Source organism: Mastomys coucha, unplaced genomic scaffold, assembly GCF_008632895.1.
Source record: "Mastomys coucha isolate ucsf_1 unplaced genomic scaffold, UCSF_Mcou_1 pScaffold7, whole genome shotgun sequence".
Taxonomy (NCBI): domain Eukaryota; kingdom Metazoa; phylum Chordata; class Mammalia; order Rodentia; family Muridae; genus Mastomys; species Mastomys coucha.
Window position 1 is genome coordinate 47274705 of NW_022196913.1, and position 25937 is coordinate 47300641.

The 25937-nt window shown below is 42.5% G+C and overlaps 1 protein-coding gene across 6 annotated transcripts in view; it reads left to right on the forward strand.

Moving 5' to 3' along the window:
• Phactr1 (phosphatase and actin regulator 1) overlaps window positions 1-25937 on the forward strand; it is a 469538-nt gene that overhangs the window by 179217 nt on the left and 264384 nt on the right. The window contains exon 1 of one of the 6 annotated variants that reach the window (XM_031358166.1): window positions 10048-10281. The exons of the other annotated variants lie outside the window; for them this stretch is intronic. The gene's annotated coding sequence lies outside the window, so the exon portion shown is untranslated. Of the gene's footprint in view, window positions 1-10047; window positions 10282-25937 lie in introns of those variants that run through there. 6 annotated transcript variants of the gene reach the window in all.

The following is a 25937-nucleotide window of genomic DNA, read 5'->3' on the forward strand; positions in this document are numbered from 1 at the left end:
TGATTTAGATGTTCTGTTGCCCTGAAGGAATACAAGCTGTGGAAAGGATGTCACACACTAACTCGATTTTAAAAAGATGACTCAGGTGGCACTCTGGAAAATAAAGAGGAAGGTTATACAGATAGAAAGCCAATGAGGTTGTTGGGATAGTTCTAGTGAGAGAGGCTTCGAGTGTAGACCAGAGAAATGGCCACCGGTGTGGAAGAGGAAACTAGACAGATACATTCGAAGGTCAGAGGCTCCTACAGGAAGGAGTAAGACCCAGAGGGAGCCCCAGACACAAGCCAGCGCTCAAGATGTTAGTAAATAGAGAAGGGAAAAGGACGAAGTTTAGCCACACACCGTCAACTCGCAACCACCTGTTACCCCAGCTCCAACAGTTCTGATGAACTTTTCCAGCCTCTATATGCCTACACACATGCACACACACATTCACACACCAGCACATAGACACATAATACACACACACCAGCACATTCATACACAAACACATACTTACATAACAACTCACACACACATAAAAACACACATATATATATGTACACCAATACATACACGCACGCAAACACATATATTCATGAACACATACACACCCAAACACACATACACACAAGTACATACACAGATAAACACACACACACACACACACACACACATATATATATATATATATATACACACACAAACTCATACACACACTCATAGATACACAAAACAAGATAAACCTTTTAAAATAAATAAATGAAGGATACCTTTATACTAGAGCTGTTTGATGGCATGACAGTTACTTAACACACGTCTGAAACTTTATGAGAACAGAAACCATATCGATTTAATTCACATCTGTATGTCCAGGACCTACATATACACGACAATATGAGAATAACCAGCGGCTGACTGAATAAATGAATATTCATTCAACTGTAAGAGTTACCACTTAAACACGGGGCTCTTTCTAATGGTCCCAATTGCTTCCAACATTAACGTTGCCCTCTGTTGACCCATTGAGATGCTGAGCCAACTGGGTGAGAGAGCTCAGAACTGGTTGGTTCTCTTTCTGTAGTGAGAAAGGACTCCTACCGTAAAACAGCATGGCTACACCGAGATGGTGACTCAGACAGTCAAGAATAACTGGAAGTGGATGAACTGGAGCAGGCAGCTCAGATTTATCAGATTCTTTAAAACAATCCCTCCTGGCTGTGGTATTTGCATAAAGGCTGAGAAATGCAGTGATACTGGACATCAGAAGAGCAAGTATCAGAACAGAAGAAAGTACAGCTAGGCAAAAGAAGGATGCTCTAAGACTCAGCTAGAAAATCCTTCCTGATGACTAGGGTATGGTGTGAAGATGTTCTCTCTCTCTCTCTCTCTCCTCTCCTCTCCTCTCCTCTCCCTCTCTTTCCCTCTCTCCTTCCTCTTCCCTCTCTTTCTCCCTCTCCCCTCCATCTCTTTCTCACTCTTCTCTCCTCCTCTCCCCTTCCTCCCCCTCCCCCATTTCCCTGTCTCTATCTCTTTAGTTGTTAAGATGCTAGTGTTTGCCATAATGGTTTTGTGATAATCCTAAAACCTAAGCATTATTTATCGTCCCCCTTAGGCACATGAGGCTATTAGAGAACACACAGCTAAGGTGTATGTGTTCCAAGGCCTGAGCACTGGGCTCTATGTTGCTTTCCCGAAGAAAGTACAGACATGGGGAAGATTGTATTTCCACTTCAGTTGGGTTCATTATCTGTATTTCCTTTGTGTGCATGTGTGGCTCTCATACTTGATATACTTGGATGTTTTCTAACTAGCATTATATTAAATTTGGTTTCTGAACAGATTTCACCTGGTTCCTCAATGGCATGCTAAGACCCAAAACATTCTGAAATAAAATAGAACAGACTCATTTGAGGACTAGAGCAGAATTCTGAAATAATCAGGTGACAGAAATTACTGTAAGAATGAGCTTAAGAAAATACAAAACCTGACCCTGGTTTCCAAACCCTAAACCAAAGAATGAAATACCCACCAATGCCCTGTAAAACATTTACTACCCAAAATGTTTGTATCCCAAAGGTAGCATCTCACAGCATAGACGCTGTTCTTTTAATATAGGTACTCAATGGAAAGTGAACCAAGTAAATTGCCCAAAGCACTATAGTTGTTGGCATCAGGGCCTCCAAAACCCATGACATCACATAGGTGGGCCTCACAGACCTGCTACCAAGGCAATAGCCACCATATTCCCAGAATCCATTGGGCTCACCTCCCACCTTTACCTGTGACTACCATGTCACCACATGTATATATACATACATGTATATATATGTATGGGGAACACCCCTCCCTCTCTCTCTCCACTCTTCTCTTTCCGCCACCATCTCGTCTCTCTCTCCCAATAAAACCTCTTATACGTAGAACTGTTTGGGCCTAGTATGTATTGTGTCCAGACCTGAGCCGCTGTTCTAACACATCCTGGTCATGGAGGAAGTGGGCCTTGGGCGATACCTTTAAACATAGCTTAGATACAAACCAGCCAAAAGGGCATGTTGGTTGAAGAAGATATACAACCAGGAAGGAGTGTGGCTATAGTGACTATGAAACTATTTAAGACAAGTTTAAAGATTATTTAAATGTTAATACATTCACATGCAATTTTAAAGACTGTTTAATATTAATGTCTTTCTAAGCCAAAGTGGCTTGGTTGACAATTGTGTTAGCGCTTTTCTTCTTTGCTATGACATTGTACCCCATCGTCATATGAGTCAGGAGTTGGGAAGGATTTGGCTGAGTGGTTCTAGTTTCCATGAGCCATGAGGTTGTAGTTCAGCAGAAACTATTGAGCAATAAGGATGGAACATACGGAAACCCTGTATCTATCCCCTTGGCACAGAGTAGGGTGGGCTTTCTCTCCGGATGGCAGCTGCAAGCCAGTCAAGTGCCTGCATGCTAGACAAAGCTGTCTGCCTACTTATTAGGCTAGGTAAACATAGAGCTGTAGCTCAACAGTAGAGCCTATGCTTAGCATGCATAAGACACGTGGGTTTTATTTCCACCACCAAGCTGCATTGCTGTTGTTTATTTTCACATATATACTAGTTGCGAATTTCTTATCATACATTTTAATTGTTTTCAGCCCTATTTCTTCCCCAGCCCCTCCTAGGTTCAGCCCCACTTCCCTCCCCTCTCAACTTCATGACTTTTTTTTTCTTATAACCCATCAAGTCTACTTGTGCTACTAATATACTTCTAGGTGTGATGCATTCTGCTGGAATATTGTCAGCCCACCAAGAGCCACCTTCTTCAAGCATAGAGAATAAGTGTCAATAGAATATTCAACACAAATGGGGCATCTATATCGCATGCACATGCACATGTGCACATAGGCACGTGCATGCGTGCACATACATACACACACACACAAACACACATACACGCTCTAAGGCTCAGAGACCATCATGGAAGAGGGGAACGAAATGATTGTAAGAGCCAGACATCAGGGAAGAATGTCACTGGATATGAGGGGACCACCACAGCCATGAACTCACAACAGCATGGCTGCCTGTAGAGTCAACGTTCTTCGTAGAGTTTAAAGGGGTTCATAAGCCCCCACTTCTTTCTAACTGAGGAACTATGGTCAATTGGTAGTTCCTGGAGGAGGGAGAGTCAGTTTTCATGACATTTTCTTGTATAGTGAAGCCTCTTCTGTCCCTAGAATTAACCAATTGGAATGATGCCAAAGGATGCTGGGCCCATTTAGATTCAGAGGACAAATCCTACTCTGTCACATGACTGGAAAGCATCCAGCTTCTAGAATATATGGGATAAGAGACATGGTCTGTCATGTTCACCTTTAGAAAACATAACCTACAACATGAAAATTTGCTGGAAGACCCTCACATGACATTTATCATTTACTGGGGACTGACAGTCAATTTCCGCCAAATCACTCTACAAAAGGGGTCTTGTCTACATTTCAGAAAGAAGAAAAAGGAGGTTCAGAGCCATGCTGGCTAGGGGCAGTCAGCACCTGCTGTATGCCATGCCCTGGAGATGCATCAGGCCAGATTTTCTCTTTCGTTCACTAAAACTGGGTTAAATGACCGGCATGATCAGGTGGAATGGCTTGAATCTAATCCCAGGACTGTCAATTCTGCTCTCGTAGCCATTTCTGACCCCACTCACATCTCTCTAGCATCTTACTCCTGTCTTAGTCCTATCTGGATCCAACTCATGACATCAATCCCATACGGTGCTTTGGAGCAAATTAAAGGTAGCAACAACAACATCCTCACCCTGTGGGAAACAACCTTTTTCCATTGCTCACCCCAAGCGACGCTGCCACTTGCATTGCACTGAGATGACTGAAAGCAGTATGAAAAATGGCTTCTGAGATTGGCTGTGGCACCGACTTGGCAGGGAACATGGTAATAACTGCCGCGCTATAGATTATTCTGGAGCCCTCAGATCAGTTTCCTGTCAGTTTCGCTGCTTTCCTTCTGGGAAGTCTTAAGAAACAGCTCCCTGTCTTCCAAACGAGAATCCTCCAGTCTCAGACCTCTTATTTAAGGAATTGCAGACCTTCCACAATGAAGCAAAACCAACCTAATCTAAGTCTGAAAGCCTGGTAAGCTTAATATGGCTTTGATAAAATCTCCATGCAGACAGAGCATCTTATACAGTTGCCCAAGAAGAGCGAAACACAAACATCGACACACATTAAACTCTTAATAAATGGGAAGAAGGGAAGAAGAAAGAAAGATTGGCAGAGAAAGGAGGAAAATGAAGTCAGAAAGGAGAAAGAGGAAAAAGGAAGGCAGAAAAACAGATGGTAGATGGCTCTCAGTTTACCCACATAGAAGAATGGAAAGAAAAAGGGAGAGTATAGGAAAAAAAGCAGCTCACACCACTCTGCCTCCCCACAGACTTCCTGACTCAATCTCCGATGCTTCATGATGACCTAGCAGCTCTTTGTCTTAAGAAAAAAAATATTGCGGAGCAGTGGTGGCTCACGCCTTTAATCCCAGCACTTGGGAGGCAGAAGCAGGCGGATTTCTGAGTTCGAGGTCAGCCTGGTCTACAGAGTGAGTTCCAGGACAGCCAAGGCTACACAGAGAAACCCTGTCTTGAAAAAACAAAAACAAAAAACAAAAAACAAACATATTTTCCATGCAATGACATCACAGTCACTAGCTTACTAAAAGTTCACAAACCTCATAAGAATCTACTATGTTCTCACTCCCTCAGCAGAGCGATGTGTTCAAGTTTGAGCTTGTCCCTAACTTCAAAGTCCCGAGAAATCCAATTGGCATCTTCTTGTGTTGGTATCAAGCCTATGGCACTGTCTATGTAGGTCAAGATATGTGGGTGTAAAAAAAAAAAAGATACGAAGAACTGCTAGGACATCATGAAGCATCAGAGATTGAGTCTGGGAGTCTGTGGAAAGGCATAGTGGTACAAGCCTTCCTTCTCCTAAAGGCTCCTTCTTCTTCCTACTCTTCTATGTGGGTAACCAGTCTTTCTCATGGTTAAACCTCAATAGACTAGAGCAACAATTCTCAACCTGTGGGCCACGGACACCTTTAGCAAATCCTATGTCCAAAATATTTACATTACAATTCATAACACTAACAAATTTTCTGCTCTGTGAAGCAAGTATATTTTCTATTTATTTTACTTTGAGAAGGGTTTGTTAAGCCTTCAGCCATGCATTAAGTTCATGTGATTTAGTTCCATGTTGTGGAAACAAAAGGTAGAAAACAGTAAATAGCTGAGTAACAGATGTGTAGGAGGGAAACAACTTGTAGAATATTCCAGAGCCCAGTGAGTAGAGTGTGAGACATCTGGGGGTCAGATAATCTAAAACCCCTGGTTTTGAAATAGATTTTGTTTTGTTTTGCTTTGTTTTGTTTTAACAGTTTTGTGTCCACAACAAAACTGAAAGCAAGGGGCAGTACTTTTCAATCTCCACAACACACAGCCTTCCACGGCGTCATTGTCTGAAAGACACACTCATTATAACAGGTTACCTTTCAATGCTACACTCTTGTTCATACTTATGTTAGGGTTCACACTTGGTGCTACATGTTCAATGGGCTTCCAAATTACATCATGATAGAAATGAATGAGAATTCTCCTTACAGATGGTCTTTCTTTGCATAATCAGTCTTTCTCCTGGTTAAAGCACCAGTAGAATAGAGCAGTACTTTCTCAATCTGTAGGTTGAGGACCCCTTTGGCAAACCCTTATCTTCAAAAATATTTACATTACAATACATAACAGTAGCAAAATTTCAGTTATGAAGGAGCAACAAAATAATTTTATGGTTGGGGGGTCACTACAACACAAGGAACTGTATTAAAACATTGCAGCATTAGGAAGGTTGAGAGCCACTGGGCTAAAGTATGAAGAAGCTACTGAAGAGGCAGAATAAAGAAAAACAAGAACACACTGAGCAATGAAGCTGTGTCCTGAGCTGTGTCCTGAGTGCCTCAGGTCACCATGTATCCACACCACACAAAGCACTACCAGAGTGTGGCTTCTTTGTCCCAGCTGTCTGAGAATTTGAAGCCCTAAATAAAATGTAGAAACATTGAAAATATGGAACACACATGCCTTAGTATGTTCACAAGTAAGTTAGCAATGTGAGGATGCAATTCATCTATGTTAAAGCTGTAATACTTTACCAATTTATACTAAGCAGTGTTCATAAGAATGATCTCCACTTGTTTAAAGAAAAGAATTGAGTTCAAGATCTATTAAAAATTGGACATAAATCATTACCTTACTGATTCGTTGCTTTTGGAATTAAGTGCAATGTACAAAATGCCTAAGAAAGGGTCTAACACTAAATACTAAGAATATTGATGTGTAATAATGAAAACAGTCATGATAGTGGTGCTGATTTATGGATTAGGGGAAGATATTTGAATCCCTCAGGCATATATTTGTCATGTTGCTCATGAAGATGATGTCATGTTTCAAGGTGAACGCAAAGGCAACCTGTACATGAGACCTGAAGAAGTCATTATCATATGATTATGGTTAATTGTGACAAGTGTTATAATGCATCTGTTGTCCTAATGCTGTGACTTCCTGGGTATCACAGGATGACCCCAAGCATGTAATCTCCCTGTCTCTTCTGCATGAGTGCTGGAATTACATGCATCACCATGTGTGGCTATACTAGATCTATTTATAAAAGTGCTGTGATGACGTAGATGGGAGAATTGTAAGAGTAAAGAGCTACAGTCAATAGCTCAGAACCCTTAGAAATGTACCATATGTGGTCAAGCATAGGCATTGTAAGGATGGATATTCCAGGCACAGAAATCTGACTACAAACAAAATCACCGAGTCATTGAGACCATGTTACAGGAAAAGACACAGACAAAACAGAACCAAGCAATTGAAGCAATGAGGCAAGAGAGAAAAAGTCCCTGAAGCCAGTTTATAATAAACCTCCAGTGTATGACATGCGGGGATTTTATCCAAAAGGGAATGGTTTTCTTTCAAAGCCTTTACAATCAAGAAGTTATATGATGTAATGCCTGAGTTTGATGCATAGGCACAGTCATGACAGGGTAGAAAATGAACCTGAAGGGAAGAGGCAGAGGCTTGAAGACCAGGCTTGCATTTTTGGAGTGGCTTGGTTATAGCCAAGACTCCTTGGCTGAGAAAGGTGGCTGGTAGCTTTGATTAGATTGAATGGTTTATTTCAGGGGCTTCAGGAAATAAACACAGAGGAGAAAGATACACAGGACACGGGGTCAAATGTGACACTGAGGACTCTACCTTGAGCAGTACAGATGACCCAAAGAAGGAGCTTTCTATAAACTCAGAATTTATTTATTTTACTCTTTATGCCTCCCTGGTGGCACAAATGAAGCTAAGTCTTTGGTATTATCGCAATTCCAAATTTATTTAATATTTTCCTGTTCTACTTAGAAAGATACTATTTGAATAATGCAGTGGCATTAGAACCAAGTGAATACAAAAATCCTTTTCTATTCATTTATTTTTGTTTTTACACTTGTCATATTATTACACTTATTATTACATTTATTATATGAGTACACGTGCCAGGATATGTGGAGATTAGGGGACAACTTAGGAGAGTCCGTTCTCTCCTTCTATCATATGCGTTCCAGAGATCAAACTCTGGGTGTCAGGCCAGCAGCAAGTCCCTTAAGCCAGTGAGTCATCTCCCCGTCCACAAACTCTTCCTGTAAACTTTCTAGGCAATACAGACAAATGTGTTACCAAGGAAGGAGTTCTAATCCCACAGTGGCAAAATATAATCCAGGGCAAGGCCATCTAATATGGTAATCACTATATGTGGCTATATGTGGCTACTGAGGGCTTTGAATATGACTTGACTATTCCCAAGGCATGATATAAGCATAAACTACAAATTAGAAGTCAGACAGAGAAAAAGGAATACATAATAGTCTATCAATGATTACTAATTACATGTAGAAATCATATTTTGAATATATTCTAAAGATAATTTCACTAGTTTTTTTAATGTGGCAACTATAAATTTTAAGATTATGTATATGGTTCCTGTTATATTTCCATGAGTGCTTTCTATGAAATTTAAATTATTTAGATAGTCTTTATTTTCCCATTATTGATTTTTGCCCTTTTATTCAGGTCCAATTCCCTGATATTTTCTAATATATCCCAACATGTCCTCATTCCTATTAAGAAAGTAGCTACTGCGGCAACTGTCACAACAGTTTGTACGGTATTTACTACACCTGCAGGTGAGACATAAACACCAGTCTGTCATTCCACTTAGACTCTCCTCGCACATATCTGGCCTTTGCAAGTCAGAACAGGGAAGACCTGATTGCTAATTCCTCCCTATGTCACTGGCTTCTCTAAAGAGCATAATAGCAATTCCTACAGGCTCACTTCAGAGGGATGCATGGGTAGATTATCATGGCATTATCAAAGGCAGTTTTAAAGGCACGCCACCCTTCTACTGATAATTTCTTTAGTGTTGGTCATGGGATTAGCTTCCCTTGGTAGCCTTGGATGGGGACGTGGGGGGAGGTAAAAGAGGGAAACACAGAGACTGCAGTTACTGGCTCTTCCCAAAGAAAAGCCAGGATCCTTTTCAAGTCTGTCCCAGAGCTTGCAGCAAGGCACAACTACCTTGGGAGGCTGGAGGAACCAGAGCCCAAGATGCATAAAAATCATCTTGGCACCTTGTGAACTAGACCTACAGGCTGGGATTTTGTAAGTCTGATTGTTGCTATATATGCATCCCCATCTTGCAAAGAGCCTCTACATTCTCAGACATTTCTCAGAGGCTCCTCATCATTCAGCAAGACAAGGCATATGTAAATCAGGTAAATTGGAACAGAATGGTGTGGGGTCAAAGGTTAAGTAAGGTTTCACTTTCCATAGCAAGCTAGGAGCTTTTTCTTGGCCATCATGTGTCTTTAAAGTGGTTGGGGAAGAGTGTGGACAAATCAGGATTAGGGGAAGTCGGGGGTGGGGAGGTGGCTAAAGACCCCTCAAGTCCAACTACCTTTTTGACTCCTAGAATTATGAAATGTGGCAACAGCAGCAAACACTGCAGCCCTTAGAATTTGCAAATGTGTTATAAAGCTATATGAGACTTTTCAATTCTAGAGTTCAGACACTTAACTGAAACCATTCAGTACCTAATCTTAAGAAAGCTACTGTAGTTACATCCTGAGAAATCTCTCCCTGTCCAGCACAGGCATTTAGGAGGTTCTGTACTCATGCCGAAAGGCAGTCCTCAAACGAAAATTCTGGAAAGGTTAATTGTCAGAGTCTGACAATTGTTTTGAGTGTCTCTGAGGATATAGATGATTGCGTAGGGGGTTGGGCTGGGGACTTAAGGTGGCAGAGTGTTGCTGTTGGATCAGTTTAAATTATATAATGGAGGCAGGAGAGTCGGGTGATGGAATTGCTAATTCCCTTTAGAAGGAGACAAACTGCATATTAAAAAGCTCAACAAATAGTCAAAAAAAGAAAGAAAGAGAGAAAAAAAAGCAGCAGCTCAGGCGGTAACTGAGAGTTCCAGACTTCTTTATTGTGGAGTCCTTGGGATCCTCCCAAGCTGAGCTAGTGGAGCTGAGCTGGGGCGGCTGAGTCTCAAGACTCACAGAGCTTGGGGGCGGTCAAGTGCAGGTCCAGGGTCTGGGCTGGATCCCCAGGCTACTTTCTGTTTCACTTCGAAATGTCCCTTGCTTCCCAAACCGGTGACTTCCTAATTCCAGTGAAAAGCTGGACTCCTTGGAGACCTCGGGCTCTGTGAAGGTAAGAGGTGACCGCGGCTAGCCTCGGAGGGCGGGGTGGGTAGGTACCACCGCCCTGCAGGGTCTAGGTGTCTCCACACAGGAGGCGATCTAGTCTGCCTGCGGTTCTGGGATTCTAATGAGGCTGGGGGTTGGGAGTGGGTGGTATTTGAGCTTTGAAAGAGGGATTCAGTGGCCCCCTGCTGCCGAGATGCATGGCCACCTTCTGTGGGGTGAGTTGGATCGGTCCCCCAACTTCTCAACGAGGGAGCTGGTCAGTGGCCAGGCTCTGGCAACGCCGGGAAAGGGAAGGAAGGGGCTGCCTGGCACCGCAAGGCTGTGTGTGTAGCGTATGTGTTTGCAGAGCTCAGCCCCTGGGGAGACTGTGGCTCACTTTGAAAAAGCACAGCTGTTGAAGAGATAGAGAGCAGACCCGGTGTGGATGTATGTGTCAGTCCAGAGATCTAGGCTGTCTTTAAGGTAGGCGCAGGAATCTGAAATCAATTTCTTGCTTTTTGTGGGTTTCTTAGGCGCCTTTTGTATTAGCTTTACACTTTGCATGGTTTAGAGGAGTTTTTCTTTTGGGGAACTGCCAGCATCAATTGATTTGGTTTTAAAAATCTTTGAGCCCAATTCCTAAGATACCCCTGATTTGTCACGTAGTCTATCCTTGAGGACTGGTCTGGATCTGGTGATGTTTTATAGATCAGGATATCCTCTCTCACAGACTTCACCGCAGTGTAGGCGCCGGGAGCCCTGGATGCCTGCTGAAGCCGGCACTTAGGAGCCTTGGGAAGTTTCTGACTTAAAGACACAAGAAAGGCAAAACCTGAAATCAGAAGCTGTTCTTCAGGGGATGTGGACTCGGGGAAAGCTGTAGATACAAATGAAAGATAACTTGAAAACGGAAAGGGTAAAAACAAGGGCTGGGTTTTGGTGCGATGGAGCGTCCGGGCATCATATTGTAAGGTTTGCTGCAAAGAGATGCGAATCAACAAGGAATCTGTTCACTGGCTCACTCTGGATAAGAATCGCCTTAGTAGATCATGTTGGGCACAGGCTTCTAGAGAAGCAGATACATACACTAGACATGCCTTACAAGAGTTGGTTTCTAATCGTTATTCTTTTCTGGCTACCTGAGATGCACTAAACAAAGCACAGTGATGCCAAAAACAGAAGGGGAAGTGTCCTTAAGAATACTGACTACAGGGGCTGGAGAGATGGTTCTGTGGTTGAGAGCATTGACTGCTCTTCCGAAGGTCCTGAGTTCAAATCCCAGCAAGCATAGGTGGCTCACAACCATCTGTAATGAGATCTGATACCCTCTTCTGGAGTGTCCAAAGCTACAGTGTATTTACATATAATAAATAAAAACATAAATCTTTTTTTAAAAAGAAGAATACTGACTATGAAGGGATATTCAAGTTTCTGCTGTCTCTTATCTTTTCTCACCTTATTCCCAGATTTGGGCAAATTGTTGAGGTGAATGTGTTGACTTAAGCAATTCTTTAAAATGGAACCGTTATTATGTGACAGGGTATGACACTATTCAAATAGAAATGTCTTATCAGTGGCTTCTCTAGGACCACACACCATATTTGAAAATCCAAAAGCCATGTCATGATTTTCTGTCATTTTGTCTTTCTCGGGTGCCTGGCATAGCATTTATTTTGATACCCGACAAAGCCAAGAGATATCCTGAAGTTTTAAATTGAAACCAACACTTGAAATAGGGTGCTATATTATTACAAATATTTATGATAAATATGAGAGCAGCTCGGGTGCCACTTTGTAAAGTCCCTGGGGAAAACCTTACTTAAGTGATTAAGTTTCTTTTGTCTGGATTTTTATCAGCTAAAATGTGTTAGAGTCCCTTATTTCTGCACTCTGACTTTATATAGAAGACCAAGATTCTTTTTAAGAATAATATTTTTTTATTTATTTTTACTTATACCCTTTACATCCCACTCACTGTCCCTTTCCAATCCCCTATCCCACTTTCCTTTAAAAAAAAAATTGCCAGGCAGTGGTGGCGCATGCCTTTAATCCCAGCACTTGGGAGGCAGAGGCAGGCAGATTTCGGAGTTTGAGGCCAGCCTGGTCTACAGAGTGAGCTCCAGGACAACCAGGACTATACAGAGAAACCCTGTCTCCAAAAAACAAAACCAAAAACAAAACAACAACAACAAAAATTTAATTATATTTATGTACAGAAAGCTTAGCAGTGTACGTTTAACACAGTTTAGTGGTGAGTTCTTTAGCCTTTTCCTTTAGATGCCTCCCCAGTGGCTGGGGATCTCATCCTATCTGTTTTAATTGGTCCCAATAGCTTCCACCAGCTTAGCCAGAGCACCTTGTCTTCCAAGTTAACCTATGTGAAGGCAACAGTGGTGCATGTCTTCCTGTGGACCAGGCACCCCAGCCTAGCCTTTCCCTTGATGATGCAGTAGGAGAGCCCCATCTTTTGACACAGGGCAGGCAGGAAAACCACCAGCACAATGGGGTCTACATCATGGGCAATCACCACCAGCTGAGTCTTTTTGTTCTCCACCAAGGTGGTGACTGTATTGACCCCTCCTCAGAGGACAGGCAGTGTCTTAGTTGGGATGTTCCCTTTGCCAGCAGCCCTTGCTTCTTCTCTTGCTTTGTCTCTGGCCTGTACTTGTGGGCAGGCTTAAGCAGCTAGGTAGCTGCTTGCCTGTCCAGGGCCTGGATGAACTGGTTAATGGCAGGAGGTACTTTGAGCCATTGAGGTACTATAGAGAATGGCCCTCTGCTGCAGCAGCCTGATGTAGGGGGGCCAATTGATGAAGCATGTGAAATCTCTTTTCAGGCTGGATGTTCTGCCCAATGACGAAATTCGTGGGCCTTTTCTCAAAGGATTGACCACCTTTTTGGCCTCCAGTTTCTTCACAGCATTGAGGCCTGGGCCCACTTTCTTCCTCTTCACCATCTTTCCTTTGGGCATCTTGCTCAACTGGAGAAGACAGCTCTCTCCCACATTCTTAAAGATGTCCTCTAGACACTTCAGAGCATGTAGCTCTGAACCACTTAGCTTTGAGTGTATTGCTTTGCACACTAATTTCCTACAATTTAATGATATGCCTAGGCTTAAATGCCCACATCTCTATGCCAAGAACTCAGGCTTACAGTTTTATAGAAGATTTCTATGTTACTTTCTGTACAAGGGGCATTCTGGGAAGTTCCTGGTATTTCAATACTTTATAGAACATGAGATCAGAAGTTGTAACATAGAACAGATTTTGAAAATCCAATTGGTATAGTCATACAGGTGCTTTGGTTAAATGAATAGGTTCGGAAGTCAGGTTGAGCTGTATTCCTATTCCAATTCCAACACCAGTGCAATGAGGGTACATTAGGCGGGCTTCTTGGCCTAGCACTTTGCTCATCTATGAAATTGGATGATAACAATTTGAAGTTGCTATCGTTCAATACAATTTGAAATTGTATTGGAAATAGGAAATGTAAAATGGGTGTATTAAGATAATAGTATAATAGGTATATTAAAATAAGTATAATAGGATGAAGCAACATAGATAAGGAAATTGTAGCAATGTAAACTGTAAGTACTTGCTGTCATCATTGGTCTCATTTTATGAGAATAGTGACCACAGACTTTTTGAACCAAAAACGAAACAAACAAACAAAAAAAACAAACCCGCCACCACTAACCAACCCCCACCCTACCCCACCCCACCCCATCCCCTGCCTAAAACCAAATCAGGTTATTCATGTCCTTTCATGTGTCATACAATAAAACACATGTGAGAACCCCTATCCTAACACTATGGCCCTCAGTATGCTTTGGAATTAATTCACTAACTTGTTTATTCCTCTATATAAGGAACCATCTTGGTCCCCATGCTTTGTTTTAAGCCATACAGGATATCAATGGCAGCATCAGGTAAGCAAAATTGGCCCCCAGATGCCCCTGTGCACTACTCACTGGGGAATACCACCCTGCTGATCCAATTACTAGAGTGGTTCACAAAGGCTGCCCTTGTCTATTTAAGTCAAACATGGTGTCCAGTGGATGTTGCTTAATGCAGCCTGTTTGATTTCCCTCTACCTTTGTCTCAGCCTGAATCTTCTGGGCTTAGGAATCCTGGGGATTTTATCCCACTAGAGCAGAAGGACCATGGTGATCTAAGACTACATTCTCAAGGCTCTAAAACCACAGTATGATTAATCTAAAGGTGCTCAAAGCCCTCTTTTTGCATTCCTTGAGTATTTAGCATACTGTGAAGTTCAGAATCTACAGCTTCAGGCTCAGAGGTTAAAAGTATGCAGATATCTAGCATCCACCTTCTGAGGAAAGAGTTAAGTAGATACAATTTCCTTATGGGGATTGTCATGAAGTAGGAACGGTGAAGAATTATGCAGGGCTTCTTTTCCTAGGAAGCCCACAAGATAATGGCAAAATTCAACAGAAACAAGACAAACAACCCAACCAAACCTAAAAGAAAAGTGAGATAAACATTTCAAGAAAGGGAAGTCCATGTTGATAACAAGAAACACCCTTGACATGACCACATTGCAGTGTAGAGACAGAAGGCCAAGGGCCTTGTGTGGAAAAGAACAGCGCAAGATATGAGGTGAGTGTGGACGAGCTCAGCTTGTATCCTGAATAAACCATTTAGTTTTATTTCCTCAGTTACAAAATGATAAGTAGCAATTTCTACCTTTCCCCCAAGGTACTTGAGAGAAACAAAGAAAAGTCTCTGCCAAATGAGCCGGGTCCATGCCTCAGCCAGTAAAGTGAGGACCAGGATTCTGATCCCAACAACCCACGTAAAAGTCAGGTGGGTGTTGCCTACCTGTAATCCCAGAGCTAGGGAGGAGACAGAGTCCCTGGAGTAAGCTGGCTAGCCAGACAAGCTAAAACAGTGAACTCCAGGCTCAACCAGAGTCCCTTCCTCAATATAAGTTGTAGAGTCATCAAGGAAGCTGCCCAATAATATTGGGCCTCAACATGCATATGAACATATACACATACATACACATTTACACACACACACTCACACATAAATATGCATCCATACACATGTGCAACCTCTATATGTGAACACACAAACACATGTACTATACACGTGTGTGTGTGTGTGTGTGTGTGTGTGGTGTGTGTGAAACAAACAAAAGCCTAAAGAGATAGGAACCTATGGTATTCCTTGTGAATCTAGCCAAAAGGAATTAAAAACTATTTAGCATTTAAAAAATAAGTCATGATAAAAAGGGACTTGTGTGTTAGTAAAAGCATAAATCTTCTTACTGAAAATAAAGAAGAAAATAACTTCATATACTCTCTACCTAGCACATAACCAGCAAGTGTTAGGTTACTTGGCTAGGCTGTCCGCCATAACAAAACACCATTGGCTGGGTAGCTGTAAGAAATGGAAGGATCCTTTCACCGCTCTGTAGACTGGGAAGTCCAAGATCAAGGAGCTGGCAGGGTTTCCTGGGAGACCTCTGTGCTTGGGTTACAGACTCTCTTGAGGTTTTTCACTGTGCTTTTGTGTGGTCTACATCTTGTTTATATTCTAATCTCTTCTTATGAGGACTCCAAGGTATGAATCCTTCCCTTGTAGCTTACCTCACACCTTGATTGTTTCTAAGGTCTCTAAGTGGGATCACCGGGTTCTCTCTCAGTCAGCATTTCCCTATGAATAGACAGCTATCAAGTTAAGGAGATTTTGTTTAAAGTGTAGCATCCTTTTTTTCCAAATCTAGCCATTTCCCTAAAGGAAAACAGTCCTTTCTTCCTCAGTTGGTCAAAGGCTAGCCTATACACACCATCTGTGACCACCTGGGCCAAGCAATTTTCAAGAGAAGCTTGACTTCCTGGGATATTTGAGAAAGCAAGGGTCTTGTTTTATTGATTCCCACTAAATGTTCTCTCAAAGAACTAAATGTGTTGCTCTTAACAAGGCTGTATCTCAGTTGGATCAACTCTCCAAGAGGAAAGGTGCCCTTTTGATCAGTTCTCTTGAGGTCCAAAGGATGGTGGCGCTTCTGTAGATGGCTTCCACTCCAGTTCCCTCCTCTGCCTCAGAAAGGAAGTTGAAAATTGATACTTTTGTCTGGGTTCCTAGCATGATTTCCATGACTATGCAAGGTCACACCACTCCCATAGCCCTCTCTGTTCTCATTCTTCATGCATGGTGACAGTTAATGACACGGCTCCTTGAAACAGACATGCATACTTTCACACATACCATGAACATGCTGAATGCCAAGACAGAATCTGGGAGTGGCAAGTAAAATGATTTGCACATGGCCTTTGCAAATCGTTTCTTTTCTGGAGTTTTATCTTGTTGATTTCACAGAAACTGATCAAAAGGCTCGTCGGTGTTACAGCAAGCAGGGGAAATGACACCTGTCGTTAATGTGTGGACATGAAAAGGCACAAACCAGAAAATTGTAGTGAATGGAGGGGGTGGTTCAGGTGTGCACAGTGAGGCTAAGAGTACACATGCTTTGTCTCTACTTCCCACCAGCAGAGAGGAGGCTTCTGCACCGTTAGCAGGACCACTTGCATATACAGGAGGACACATCCCACTTCCCAGTTGGCAGTGTGAATGCTCTACCCAAACAAAAAGATTCAAGCTGAAATGTGTATGGGCAGGGGGCACTGGATTACACAGACAAGACATGTGTTGAGTTTCTTTTGAGTTGGCTGTGGCTGACAATGAGAAGTTATATTAAGAGCAAGGGAGTCCATATTTAGTGATGTGTAATACACCCCATTATGTTCTTTCTCATTAAAAATAAGGTATGCACCAGGCAGTGGTAGTACACACCATTAATCCCAGCACTTGGGAGGCAGAGGCAGGTGGATCCCTGAGTTTGAAGACAGCCTGGTCTGTATAGTGAGTTCCAGGATAGCCAGGGCTACAGAGAGAAATCCTGTCTCAACAAAACAAGGAAGGGAGGAGGGAGGAAGGGAGGAAGGGAGGAAGGCATGAGAGCAGTGAGAGGTGAGTCTGTAAAGTGTTTGCATTGTAAACACTTTACATTGCAAGTGTAAGCTTGAAGACCTGAGCACAATACTCAGAGACCAGAACCCAAGTCAAAACCCAAATGTGGTGATATGAACTTGTAATCCCAGAACTGAGGAGACAGAGACAGGAGGCTACCTGGGTCTTATCGTCAAGCCAGCCTAGCCTGCTCGGTGAGCTCCAGGCCAATGAAAAACCTTATCTCAAAAGATAATATAGATAGGACCTAGGGATTGACAGCCACACACACCTGTACACATGTGTTCATGCACCTGCATATATGTGTACCCATACAAACACATACCCACTCCACAAACACACACACGAAAGACATCCCTCTAATTGACCTTAGATAGGAAGGTCATGCCATGGGTGTTCCAATCATGCCTGGTTCCCAGCAAGTCAAGAACATGCTGCATTATAAGTAGTCATCCTCACATCAGGCTCCTTTCTCTAGGGTCCTCTGTAGAGGCAGGAAGGCAATATATTATGGCTGAACATCAGTTTACCCCAAGCTCCAAGCTATTTGGAAGTCCACTGAAACTATTAAGTGCTCATTGTGATTATTAGAATAAGGTTCTTGGGGCTGGAGAGATGGCTCAGTGGTTAAGAGCACTGACTGCTCTTCTGAAGGTCCTGAGTTCAATTCCCAGCAACCACATGGTGGTTCGCAACCATCGGTAGAGCTACGGTATACTCATATATACACATTTAAAAAAATGAGGTTCTTGGTTTTGTTTGGTTGGTTGATATATAGAATTTCTCAAATCAAAATGTGCTTTAAAAATATCATGTCTTTTTTCAGTAAATGCAGTGTTAGGTGGGGCTGTTGTTACGGTGTTTAATCAGCAAGCACGCATCATCTACTGTACTAAGGGCAAAGCATTGTGCTAGGAGTTCTGCAGTGCATGAAAAGATGAATCACATCAACCCGTACTTTTTTCCTCAGAGAAATAAAACATGTGCAGAAGAGTTTCAACAGAATGCAGAAATGACAGCCTCCATGGGAACAGAAAAATGTGGTTCTCAAGGTGGGGAAGAGGGAGAGACTCCCTCTAGCTAGAGGAGGCTAGACTGATCTGGAGGGCGGGGTTTTCTTTCCATGTGGGGTGAAGAAGCAAAGGAGAAATGATGGAACTTTCCCCACAAAGAAGGGGGAGGGAGAGGAAGGAAGTAGGAAACAGATTCCTAGAGGAAGACCTCCTAGGGGTGCACGAGGCAAAGTGGCCAGGACAGCTTTGGTGGTGGCGGATGGGGACAGGTAGAAAGGAAGTAAACTGTCGTTAGATGCCTTGGGAAAAACTTGGATGGCAAGCCCAGAATGACATGGTGATCTCTTAAAGCTCTGTGTAGGGTAGCATGAAAAGAGAGACAGAGGTGACGATTATGGACAACAGCAGGAAGTGACAGGCTTCTCTGAGCAGTAGATGCTTTGGGTTATCTGGTTTAAACTGTGCCTCACACCCACCAGGCATGACCGAGGCAGCTGATCCTGACCTACCGAAGGCATACCAAGATCTGGAGAGGGTTCAAGAACATGTGCTAGCCTGCAGGCCCGTAAGAGTAATGCTTCAATATTTACTAATGAGCATTCACGGGGACTCAGAGAACAGAACTGTGAATGATGAAAGGCCATTTCTTTCCACAGGGAACTAATGTAAGGGAGTTAGGGAGTCAGTAAAGGACCTGTACTTGGACCTCATTTTGATCCCAAAACCCATGTCAAAAAGCTAGCACAGGCCGATTGGTGGTGGCGCACACCTTTAATCCCAGCACTTGGGAGGCAAAGGCAGGTGGATTTCTGAGTTCGAGCCTGATCTACAGAGTGAGTTCCAGGACAGCCAGAGCTACACAGAGAAACCCTGTCTCGAAAAAAAAGAAAAAAAAGAAAAAGAAAAAAAAAAGCTAGCACAGGGCTGGTGTTGTGGTAAATCTCTAACCCAAATAAGCCCAGACAACGAAAACACAACTCAATTAATATGAATACATGCTGTGCGCCTAGATTGGGCAGCTCTACTACTACACTACCATCTTCCCCATCTATGAGACCCTCTTATAGCTTGTGGTTTCTCCAGGCCATGTGCTTCTGCCCTGCCTTCCTTCCACCCTTCCACCTCCTCCTCTGTCCATCATCTTTGTACTCTCTCTCCCTCTCCTCCTCCTCTCCCCATCTCTCTCTCTCTCTCTCTCTCTCTCTCTTTCTCCCCTCTCCCATCTCCCCCCTTTCACTGTCTCGACTACTCTCTCAACTCCCCTCCCCATGCCCTGAATAAACTCTATTCTATTCTATACTATATCATCACGTGGCTGGTCCCTACCTGGGGGGCGGGGGGTCAGAGGGGAAGGGATAACTTAGTAGGAGCCCTGGAAGGTATCCTCTTCCCCCACACCTTCCTCCTCCTTTTTAATCCCCTTTTCTTTCTCCTCTCCTGCAGGGCAAAGGAGTTGTTAAAATTATTTGGTAGCTGCAGAAATGGGACACACTGAGTCCTGTGTGTCATATGGACTCATTTCAGTGTCTCCTAGAATATAATACATGTATTGAGGCTTATCCTCTAAGTCCTTCTAAGGTTCACTTCATAGAGATGCGGTTTACTTACAAATGGTTCAGTAAGAGAGAGGGAGCGAAGTGTGACCTCACTGTTTGTCTCTTAGATTTGGGAAACCTGGCATAGAAAGTCTTGATTCTCATTTCTGTTTCGCCTCAGACATCAATGATCACTGACTTTAAACATAGCAGTCTTCCTGGAGGTGTCCAGAGTCAGTATTGATGAGCCTTGTTTACCAATTTCTCTGAGACAATAAGGAATTAGATATTCTGTAACACTGAAGTTAGCCTCAGAGCACTCTTAGTGCCTAAGGATAAAACAGCTAGCTCCCCGACAGTACAGAGGATGTTCCATCTGAGATGGCTCAGAGCCATTCACAACATTCTAAAGCAAGGTAGCAATACATAAGAGAGACTCAAGCCAAAGTCTTGGGCTTCTTTCTTTCTACAGTGCTCCTTGAATAATTCCGAGAAGGTGGATCATTCTTCCTGGCTGCACTGAAGTGCTGTCTCTCAAACTATAGTATTCCTTCAAATACTCTCCAGCATTCAAGGCCTGCAGTTGTAGGGAGACCATCAATCTAGAACTGCTGTAGGCAAGTAGAAAAGAATTCATCCAAGGGGAACTTCTATTCTTTGAAATAACCCATCTGAAGCCCTTCATTTATAAATTAAAAAAGAATTCTAAACCAGAAAGAGAGGATCGAACAGCAAGGTAGTAGATGTTTCCATGCTCAGTGGACCGTAGCTTTTCTGTGAATCCATCCTGCACTTTTTGTAGAGTCCAGTAACGTAGGAACAAAGGTTCTGAGCTCTCTGTCTTCTTACTCAGCTACAGCCTGAAAGGATGCTGGGAAGGTGAAGCTTCGTTTGATCCAACAAACACTAGAAACCATCTTTCAAGTATCTCTGACAGAACTGAGTCCAAAACAGAACTTGCCAAACCCAAGGGAAATTTGTTGCATATGTTTCTGATTCATTTATAGTTCAGTCATCAAAATGTTGCTTCTCCAGGACTAGTTGTGGCCAAGAAACTCTTTATGAACCATTTAAAAACATTATCTCAAAAACAGGAAGCCTTTGTGTGCCAAGAGCTTGCAGATGCCTCCGCAGTGGAAGCCTGGATATTGAGCTTTCCTAACCTGGTAGAGCCCTCCTGCCCATCCTGTCACGAAACCTTTTCTGGATCTCTGGAGTTTCTTTGCCCTTCACCACATTCTATTTCAGGACATAACCTGTTGGCTGAATCCACAGTATTAGCATGAAGCTATTAGAAGGCTAAGGCAGAGGACTGGAGTATAACTCAGGTGGTAGAGCGCTCAGCTAACATACATGAAGCCCTAGGTTCAATTCTCAGCACCATGTAACACGAAGTATGGTGGGACAATCCTGTAATACCATTGCTCAGGAGAGAAGACAGGAGGATCAGAAGTTCAAGGTCATCCTAGGCTACAAAGTAAACTGAGGCCCAATTGATGATGCCCGAGACTACATTGTTTTTCGGGTTTTTTTATTTTTATTTTTTATTTTAAGTGGACTTTCACAGATGGGTCTGGAAAGCACTAGATTCCAAAGAGCCATTGACTCCAAAACAAAATGGGGAAGGCAGGGGAGTTCGCTTTATTTCTAAAGTTCAAAAAATTATTGTGGTAACATACACATAGTATTAATTTGGCATCTTAACCAATTTAAATGTACAGTTCAGTGGCATTAAGCAACCACGTTGGTCATCTTTCTCTGGAATCCTTCCTCATAGGAAACTGAAATTCTGTGTCCATTAAGTGGTAGACGCCCCATCCCACACACACATTCCATTTCCCATCCTTCTAGCCTCTACCAACCATCATCCTACTGTCCCATTAAAATGTGACTTCATTCATCAGGCGGCTTGAACTTACTCTTCTAGTGTATGTGTGTTTGTGTGAGGAATCCTGGGTAGAGAAGAGGAAAACGTCTTGTCAAGAACTGTGTAGTTATCAGGGCCACGTAGTGCCACCCTTTCTCAAAAATAAATAAATAAATAAATAAAATAATTGATACGATGACTATCTATTGAGATGACTAACAGCCCCTCAGGCAGCTCATGAAATTAGAGCTCAGGGAAGATGTGATGATCCAAAAAATCTAAAGAAAAGTCTAAAAGACCTTTTAAAAAAAAAAGTGAGTATCTGCATCCAGACGTTCACAGCCAACCATCAGACTGAGCCTGGGACACCAATGGAAGAGTTAAGGGAAGGGCTGAAGGAGCTGAAAGGGGTTTGCAACCTCATAATAAGAATAACAATATCAACCAACCAGACCCCTCAGTGACTAACCCACCAACCAAAGAATACACATGGAGGGACCCATGGCTCCAGCTTCATATGTAGCAGAGGATTGCCTTATCTGGCATCAATGGGAGGAGAGGCCCTGAATCCTGTTGAGGCTGATACACCAGAATAAGGGGACCCTAGAGCAGTGAGGTGAGAATGCGTGGGAGGGAGCACCCTCATAGAGACAAGGAGGAGGGAGGATAGGATGGGGGAGTTCGGAGAGGAAACATGGAAAGGAAACAACATTTGAAATGTAAATAAATAAAATAACCAATAAGACAAAAAAAGCACAAGTGGGTCTCAGATTAGAATCACATTAGAATCTCTCGGGGAACCTGTTAATGTTCCTCAGATCTGAAATGGCACACAAGGTATTTCTCAGCCTTCCAGAGGTACTGGTATGGCTTCAGTTTGAACCACATTTTGACAAAGAAGGTTCTAGAGGACCAGTGGATGACCCCTAGGGAGCCCTTAAAATTCTAAATCAAATATTTTGGGTGAGTGTTAGGCACTGGAATTTTTAAGTGCCCTAGAGCTAGCATGATCCTCTGACTTGAGAATGTAGGTCATATTTCCATGCTGCCTTTCCCTAAGTCAAACAATTCATGTGATCCCTGGTGACTGTTTTCCCATAGTGAATTCATACTTCTCTAATAGGAGCCCCAAGCAGGTATTTCTATGTTGCTGATTAAAGGAGCCACATGCTTTAGATTCCTAATCTGTTGAGTGCATAGCTGACATTCAGCTAGAAAAATCTAGCAACCTTGTCTCCTCCCCTGTGCAGAGGTCATCCTACATATTCTGGTGAGATTCATGGAAAAATGTGAATGGAACTAACACAAATTCTCAAACGTTTAAAAAGAGGGTTAATATGCACAAATGCTTAGACATATATTGAGAACTCAGAACTCTGTATTGAAAGCATCAAGAGAAATTCTTGTGTTACAAATGTTTGAAACAGATGTTGTGATCCACTTGTCTGCACTGTAAAATAAATGCAGTATTACTTCTGTGGGACACAGGATTCCTCTTATAACTGCACACTCATGCATCTTACAATCTGCACCCCTAAGAAGCTGAGGGTGTAATTAACATCACTCACTTCAATATTATAAAGAGTACCTGCAAAATGCAGTTGTTTCTACTTGAGATTAATTGAATCTGAACTTCTCTTTCTCACAATGTAACTTTTTATTTTGTCACTCCTAATTTCTGAAGACAAAAACTAGTGTGGGCCAGCAGGATGGCTCAGCAAGGAAGGGCACTTGCCACTAGTAGCCTTTTGCTCTCTGAGCACACATGAGGAAAGGACAAACCCAACTTCCACAACTTGTCCCCTGGCCTCTGTACAAGCAGACAGACAGACAGACAGACACACACACACACACACACACACACACACACACACATTCACTTGTGCTTGTGCGTGAGCACAATGTCAAGAGTCTCCTCAGGCACTCCCCATCTCATTGTTTGAGCATTGTCCCTTACAGAACCTGGAGGTCAAGGTTTGGTCGAGTCTGGGCTAGAGAGTCCCCAGAGTCCATCTGGCTCATCCCTATTCCACCAGTGCTAAGCTGCAGACACATACCGCTGCACCCAGCTTTTTCATGACGTCTAAGAATCTGTATTCAGGTCTTCATGCTTGTATAGCAAGGACTTTGCCTACAGAGCCATCTCTCCCTTGCTTTTGTTACAAAACACTATTTTGAGCACAATGTGTGGCCAGCTTGGTCTGGAGGAAATCATTTAGGATCTCTCTTGCTCATTTCTTCTCTAAGCCCATCTGCATCGTTGTGAGTCCTGGAACCTACGGTGCATTTCTTGTTACCTTTGTTGTTGGCCCTACCTACCAGCTGGGACTGGTTCCAGGTTGTCCCTCAGACACCCAAGTCTAAGGTATCAGATACCCAAATCTCTTGCATACAGTAACATAATCTTTTCATATAACCTACACTCATCTCCCTGTTACTACAAGTCACCTCAGATTATCTACAGCATTTAAGAGAATGCAAACACTATGTAAAAAACATGTTCCATATTATTTATAAACAATACTTAGGGAAAGCCTTTATACATGTTCAGGGCTGATGTCTTTTCTTGAATATTTTCATTCATGGTGGTTGAGGCATGTTGTGGAACTTATAGGTACAGAGGTTGACTGTATTCTTTTGAAATTGTGATTTGAAAATGTACCCTCTAAATTCCAGTTCCCTGTTCCTGGAAACTCAAATAACTCAAGTCTCTTTGGGGATATTTTCAGAGAGACTCAAATTCTCATTTTTGAAGAAGGAATATCTGTTATATAATTTGTACTGATGGCCAGTGAGCTCATAGTTGTCAGTTCACTGAGACAATGCAATTCTCTTCTAAAGCAGCACAATTCACATTTGGATTCCATTGAAACTTTAGAGGAAAAAAAAGCCTGAGATTATATCCAGGGTGATCTCTCTGGGACAGGTCCTTAATTCTCAGAGCTGGAGACGGCAGTTTCTGGTGATAGATTAGAGGCATCAAAAGAGATGTGCTTCCAATAAAAAATTAGCCCACAATAAGAGTCCAGAATTGTTATCAAAAAAAAAAAAAAAAAAAAAAAAAAAAAAAAAACTACAGAGGCCAAGCTGATGTAGATCCAGGCAGAAATGATAAAGATGGTAAGAAGTGAGGGGAAGGAGAAACAGAACATCATAGACCACCAAGGGCCAGGTAGCAAGTTCCTGGAGGGAGGTAGAGAAACAGAGAAAGGGAGACAAAGATGGACAGAGATAGAGAGAGAGAATGAGACAGAATAGAGTAACAGACAGAGACAAAAGCATGCCACAATTATTTTTAAAACAATATTGATGCCAGTAATAATAAGACAGATTTGAGTCATGGATGGAGGCAGCTTTTCCGAGAGATTCTCATTTGAATAGCCTGGCAGTTTCCCTTACAAGATTCATTCTGGAACAACCTACGGAATCTCTAGTCATCTTAAAAGAAGATAGAAATGTCAACCACACAAACTCTGGGGGAATCAAATGCAAGCTAAGAATGAAACTCTCAGAGTAGCTCTATTTAGAAATTTCCTGGGAGTGGATAATCTTCAACCACACATTCCAAGTGCCACACACCAGCCATGTGTGGCTAGTGTGCATAAGAACAACTGTGGTAGACTGTATTAACATGGGATATTGAGGATGTAGCCTGAAAAGATACATAGAACATCTGTTGGTGATCTTTATATTGTTACATAGTGAGATGATACTTGGGTATATGTGTGGGGAATGGAGCATGGAAGATGTGGAAGCTGGCCTATAACCTGCAGGACTTGGTTCTCTTCTTCATCCATGTAGGTTCCAAGGACTGAACTCAGGTCATCAGTCCTGAGTTTTGGCAGCAAATATGTTTACCCTCTGAGACATATTGCCAGACCTTAAGAAATAATTTGACCAATTTCTTTGTATCTTCTTAATATGGAAGCTAGATGTTTTCGTTGTTGCTTGAGATCTAGCCTGGGACCTATGCTTTGCTTCATAGCTACACCCAGAGTACTAGAACACGTTAAACTGTGTACATTAAACTTCTATCAATCAGATGTGCATGGAGCCTGCAGGTAAAACCATAAAGGGCTGTTCTTTTAAATACACGAATTAATAGAAAACCCCCAGAGGAAGAGCTTTCAATACCAAGTTATTTGGTTTGGCATTTAAAATGTGACTTAAAATTAATTCTGTATTGTTGTGTGGTACTGAGGATCGAACCCATGGTCTTTCACAGTGAAGTGGTTTCTACCGCTGAGCCACTCCCAGCCTGATTTCAA